At 34.7% G+C, this 6,353-nt stretch overlaps 1 long non-coding RNA gene across 1 annotated transcript; it reads left to right on the forward strand.

Moving 5' to 3' along the window:
- The first annotated feature begins 227 nt into the window (after positions 1-227).
- Positions 228-5,191, forward strand: LOC136828576 (uncharacterized). Its single transcript, XR_010850115.1, has 3 exons — positions 228-361; positions 2,015-2,102; positions 4,630-5,191. It is a non-coding gene; the product is annotated as an uncharacterized lncRNA (long non-coding RNA).
- The last annotated feature ends 1,162 nt before the right edge of the window (positions 5,192-6,353 follow it).

Raw genomic sequence — 6,353 nt, forward strand, 5'->3', positions numbered from 1 at the left:
ATAATAATAATAATAATAATAATAATAATAATAATAATAATAATAATAATAATTTCTGTCGATTTTTTGATCATCGCCTTAAACTTCTCGGGTGGCGAAAGGGTGATAAAGCGACCTCCCACAAACAGGCAGTTGCAGCGGTCGTTGGCTGTTATCCTCAAGAACAGCTTGTTTCAGTGTTGTAGAGTCTCCGGCTTCGTACGACAGGTTTCGTTGATGCTAACTCGACTTTCTCGTTCATTTTCGTTTGGGAATTTGGCCGTGCTGTACTGGACGATCGTTAGTTTAATTTTTTTTTTTCAATTCGTTTGGTTTTACGTGCAGTCTTCCACAGGGATGATTCCTTCTCTGACGGGCCCGGGTAAGTTTTCAAAATAAGGTGATTCGTATATTTTATGATCGTTTTAGTGTTTTCTCGTCAGTGTCGTAGCTCATACAGAATAGGAGAGTACTTATCTTAAAAACTTGCTCTTGTATATTCTTCACTTTAGGTGGTATTTTGTTGTATCCTCTTGGTGCGCAGTGTACAAATCTCTAGCTTGACTTACACCTATTTGTTCTAGGTTCAAATAGCCTATATGCTTCACTTCCATGTCTTCTGTTTACAATATTAATTTGACGTCTAAAGAAGATTGAGCAGTTTCTCAGAAATGTCGTATTGTGAATACTTTGCAAGATTTTAGGCACGAAGGCGTGCTTCAAGGTTTGTTGGGTTGGTGAGTGGATAATGTTATTAGTTTTGCGTTTCATATTTCTCAAATGTTTAGATTATGGTATTTGGTCTATGACATTGTTGTCGTCTGAAAGTTTTTCAGTTTGCGGGTTTTGTATCTTCAGATATTGGTATTTAAGATTTTTTGTTTTAAGTTCCTATAACTCTTCAAAATGTTTAGTATGCTAGTTAGTATGCTAGATATTGTTGTAGATTACCCTTCAACATAGTATTTAAGACAGGTCGAAATTATTTATTACTCGGCTGAACTAGATTGCTTTTAGTAATTCTATGAAATGTAGTTTTATACTACGAATCTTCGTATTTAAGACAGGTCGAAATTCTTTATTACTCGGCTGAACTAGATTGCTTTGAGTAGTAATTCTATGAACTTTGGTTTTATACTACGAATGTTCGTATTTAAGATAGGTCGAAATTATTTATTACTCGGCTGAACTAGATTGCTTTGAGTAGTAATTCTATGGACTTTGGTTTTATACTACGAATCTTCGTATTTAAGATAGGTCGAAATTATTTATTACTCGGCTGAACTAGATTGCTTTGAGTAGTAATTCTATGAACTTTGGTTTTATACTACGAATCTTCGTATTTAAGACAGGTCGAAATTATTTATTACTCGGCTGAACTAGATTGCTTTGAGTAGTAATTCTATGGACTTTGGTTTTATACTACGAATCTTCGTATTTAAGATAGGTCGAAATTATTTATTACTCGGCTGAACTAGATTGCTTTGAGTAGTAATTCTATGAACTTTGGTTTTATACTACGAATCTTCGTATTTAAGAGAGGTCGAAATTATTTATTACTCGGCTGAACTAGATTGCTTTGAGTAGTAATTCTATGGACTTTGGTTTTATACTACGAATCTTATGCAGTATAAAACCACGAATCTTATGCAGTGCTACTGATGTTTTCATTTTAACTATGCTGCAATAGAGCAAGTCTTTGGATGCAATAGGGTTTAGTTTCTTGAGGATTAGAGAGGCTTAACTCGACTACCATAGCCTTCCTAATATGGAGTATATCAATTTGACTTTAACTTTAATTATTGTAAGATTAAGTGGCAAAAACTAATGAAGCTTATTTGAGTATTTGGAAAGCCTTGCTTGCTGCTCCTTGTCTTAGTATTTTAAAACTTATCAGATGGCCCAGCTGATTGTAACCAATAGTCAGCATTTAGTTCTTTCCACTTGCTATAACACTTTGGGCTTTAATATAAACTTATTTTAGGTCAGGATGTGTCATCAAATAAGCGTGCCAAAATATATTTTCATATTTCAGGTCAGGGTGTTGTCAAATGAGCGTGCCATAATGAGTTACTGAATTTTCTTAGATGTACCGATATCTTATGACTAAGCAGGATTAATGGGTGAGTAAGTTTTTCTTTCTTTTCTTTTTTTAGCAGAGTGAATTGAGCAACCCCCCGAACATTTTTAGCTTAGCTGTTTCAGAAACAAAACTCCTTAAGTGTTAATTTTAAGTTCAGGCTTTATTTTAATGCATTTGGTTTGTTTTATTCATAACCTTAGTTGAGGATTAAGTTTATTTTTAAAAGTTTTAATTTTAAGTTCAGGCTTTATTTTAATGCATTTGGTTTGTTTTATTCATAACCTTAGTTGAGGATTAGGTTTATTTTTAAAATTGCGAAGGTTAAGATTTAACCTTTCCAGCTTCGAACATTTAAAGAAGTTTTGGGATTTGTTTCGGCTTCAAAACTGTTTTAAAGTGTTTAATTTTTACTTTTGATTATTATAGTTATATTTTATCATCAAAAGTGCGTGTGTTAGTTTAGTGCGTGTGTTAGTTTAGTGCGTGTGTTAGTTTAGTGCGTGTGTTAGTTTAGTGCGTGTGTTAGTTTAGTGCGTGTGGAAGGTAATTTTTGAAATCTAGTAGAAATCTATTTTTTTTTAGCGGATTTAAACTTTTTAAAATTTATTAACTTTCCCTTGTGGTTTGATCTTGTAATTTCAGCTAGTTTTGTTTTTTAGAATTCTAAAGTTTAGAACAGTCTTATTTTGGGATTTTGATGTTTCTGAACAGTAACAATTTTTAAGGCTCTTGCGTAATATTTCAGCCTCGTAATTTTTGAAATCTAGTAGAAATCTATTTTTTTTAGCGGATTTAAACTTTTTGAAATTTATTAACTTTCCCTTGTGGTTTGATCTTGTAATTTCAGCTAGTTTTGTTTTTTAGAATTCTAAAGTTTAGAACAGTCAGGCTCTTAAGTAATATTTCAGCTTCGTAAGTTTTGCATTTAAAGTAAGTTTTGCATTTAAAGTAAGTTTTGCATTTAAAGTAAGTTTTGCATTTAAAGTAAGTTTTGCATTTAAAGTAAGTTTTGCATTTAAAGTAAGTTTTGCATTTAAAGTAAGTTTTGCATTTAAAGTAAGTTTTGCATTTAAAGTAAGTTTTGCATTTAAAGTAAGTTTTGCATTTAAAGTAAGTTTTGCATTTAAAGTAAGTTTTGCATTTAAAGTAAGTTTTGCATTTAAAGTAAGTTTTGCATTTAAAGTAAGTTTTGCATTTAAAGTAAGTTTTGCATTTAAAGTAAGTTTTGCATTTTTGCCCACTTCCCAAGTCCACCTTTGCCGGGGTGGCGGTGCCACCTGCCAGGCAAAGGTGGACTTGCTTGTTGTGCATGGTGACTTGTTCACCATGCACAATGGGAAGTTCATAAACAAGCATGGTGACTTTGTCACCATGCTCAACAGGAATTTCAAACCAACCAAACTTCTAAGTTAGGTTAGAACTGCAAGGTTTACAGTTTTCTTGTAGCTACGACTTAATAGGAAGTTAGATATGGAACTTGAAATATAGGATAGGATAGAATAGGGTAAAGAACATGCTAATTTTATATAGATCCAGGGGCTAGGATAAAGGTAATAAACGACAGTATCTCTTAAGGATGTTGGGAATAGATGGGTAAAAAAAAAAGTCAGACCCAGGGAGACATTTGGCAGTGCTTGTTATTAATAGCAGAGGGTATTACAGTACTTGAGCCCTTTGTTTGGTCATGAGATGTAAGTTTGAATGTATTAGTGCAGCTGAGAATAGGAAGGGTAACTATGACATAATTTTATAATTTAGAATTTCATTCCCACAAGTAAATAGTAAATAGGAACCAGACGGGTAATAGGTGGATCTTAACTATTTTCTGAGAGGCCTATGTCTAGGGATTTTAAAGAATATTTTTGACGCTGATGTCTTGGACTTGTCATTTATTCTAATAGGCTGGTTATAGTGGGAATTCTAATCCAAATTTGGGCAGTCTTGTTAACGTCGTTCAGTCAACACACGCAACACCCCCACCCTCCCCCCTCATACTTTTCAGGCAAAGCTTTCATGTTAGTAAATACAGTTTACATTGCATGGCATATTTTTATTGCCCCCTACCCTCATCCACCTTTCCTTCAGCACTGAAGCTTGCTTCGGGAACCCCTTTCTTATTCAGAGTTCCCCTACTTAATATTTTGCCCCTTGGGGTTGTGCAGTTCCATAAGACTGGATACTGAAGGACGAAAGTTGCCAGATAGTAGTGTTTACATTGCATGGCACCTTTCATAGTTATGTAGCACTAAAGTTAGATGCGGTTGTTTCTAAGATTGGTGCCTTATTAAACATATCTTAAAGGATGGCACTCTATCCCGTATGTTTTTGGGAGTTTGAAGGAACAATAGTTATATATGGGGTTAATATGAAAGTTGATGATAGTTTGAAGTAATACTAACACGGGGATTGTTGATGGAAAATTTACTACATACGATGTGCTATTAATTACAATAAGCTTAGAATAGCTGCTGGGACTAACTGAAGAGGCTATTTTCACTTTAAGAGGTTAGGTTATGTCATGGGAACTTAATATATTCTAAAACCAAACAAACTTTTCTTATGCACAGGCTCTTGGTGTAGCTGCAGCAGACCATAACATCGATACTAATACTAGTGGAAAGCAACGCTTATTCGTTAAGACTGAATATCCTGTGAGGATTCGAAGCGCTCCGAATTCGGTTACCCAGACAACTAACTTCTAGACGCTATACATACCATGTGAGGATTCGAAGCGCTCTAAATTCGGTTACTCGGGCAACTATAACTCAACGTGTATGAAGACCAAAATGTAACGTGATGGTAGACTTTGTAATACTCCTTGAAAGACAATTCCCTATGAAATCATAGGAATGGTAGTTACTGATTGGTTGGTTGGTTTACAGAAGATGGGGAAACTGATATGGGAAATGAAGTAACAAGGGTTTTAATTCTGAAGAGATTCTAGTTTATTAACCTCGACTTTTGGAGTTTCCTTGTGATGAAATCAAAGGTTATTAACCTCGACTTTTGGTGTTTCCTTGCAATGAAATCAAAGGATTGGTAGTTAAATCTGATTGGCTGGATAACAGAAGTAAGATGGAGAAATTGATATGAGAAATGAAGTAACAAATAAAGGTTTTTAATTCTGAAGAGATTACAGTTTATTATCCTCGACTTTTGGTGTTTACTTGAAATAGTCTATGTAGATTTAAACTTCTATTCAGCAAAGTGGTATTGAATTTTGACCCCTCTAAAGACAGGAATAATCAATGTTTAAGATGATTCCTTATGATCTGGAGATCGCATTCTGCTGAGAAACACTTGTAAAAGAGACTTGGGCGGTAAAAGAGACTTGGGCGATTATAATAGCTGGAAGTGAAAATTCACTTTGACATGATACCGCCAAGAAAATGAGTCCAAATTGCTTTGTAAAGATTGATTAGTTTGTAAAAAAGTTTAGCAGGCAGTAAGTTTTCAATAGTGATATTTGTCCCGAGAGCGGTTATTGCTTATACCTATAAATTGTTCAAATTTACTGAGACTGTCGATGGTTACAACAACACAGATTTTAAGTGAGGCGATAGAAATGCAGGATTTTTGCATAATGCGTTGTCATTTAGTTGGTGGCCTTGTCTCTGGCTCTAGGTTTTGAGTGTTATAATTGCTCAAAGGATTTCGTGAGGATGGGGGTTGTGCTTCTGGTCCTTAGTTGTGCCAATCTCTTGGTAATACTTAGTTTTAGAATTGAGTAAGTAAGGTTCGCTTTAGAATGAGAGCGCCAGGACAAAAGCTTAAGAAAATCTGTCTTTTATCCTGGCGACGATCCGCAAACTTAGGATAGCTAAGGTTAGTCACCAAATTCAGGCTTTACATCTGGTTTTTGTTTGTGCACCGCCACGAAACTTCATTCTTCAATATGTATATACAAAAAAAAGACAGAAAATTTCAAGCACCTTTTTCGTCGGTTTGTTCCAGATATTTCCTTCCATGGCAGAGTAATGAATAATGTTGGTAACTGTCAATTATTAACTAATTACTACTCAGTTATCCGCCAATTACAGAACTATCACCACGTGAAAACTTGTCCTAAAATACTTCTGCTCCTTCTTTCCTTACGCTGATTCGCCCAAATGATTGGTGCCAATTTGCAGGATTTAGGTATTTTGTCGCCTTCACGACATAATGACTAGTCGCCCAAATGATGTATACTGACTAATGTCCAAATTCGCCCAAATGAAATGCACCCGAAAAAGTCACATTAAGTTAATGGTGGACGGTAATATAGTCGCCGAAATATATTAATGCCCAAATG

This window comes from Macrobrachium rosenbergii, chromosome 43, assembly GCF_040412425.1.
Source record: "Macrobrachium rosenbergii isolate ZJJX-2024 chromosome 43, ASM4041242v1, whole genome shotgun sequence".
Taxonomy (NCBI): Eukaryota; Metazoa; Arthropoda; class Malacostraca; order Decapoda; family Palaemonidae; genus Macrobrachium; species Macrobrachium rosenbergii.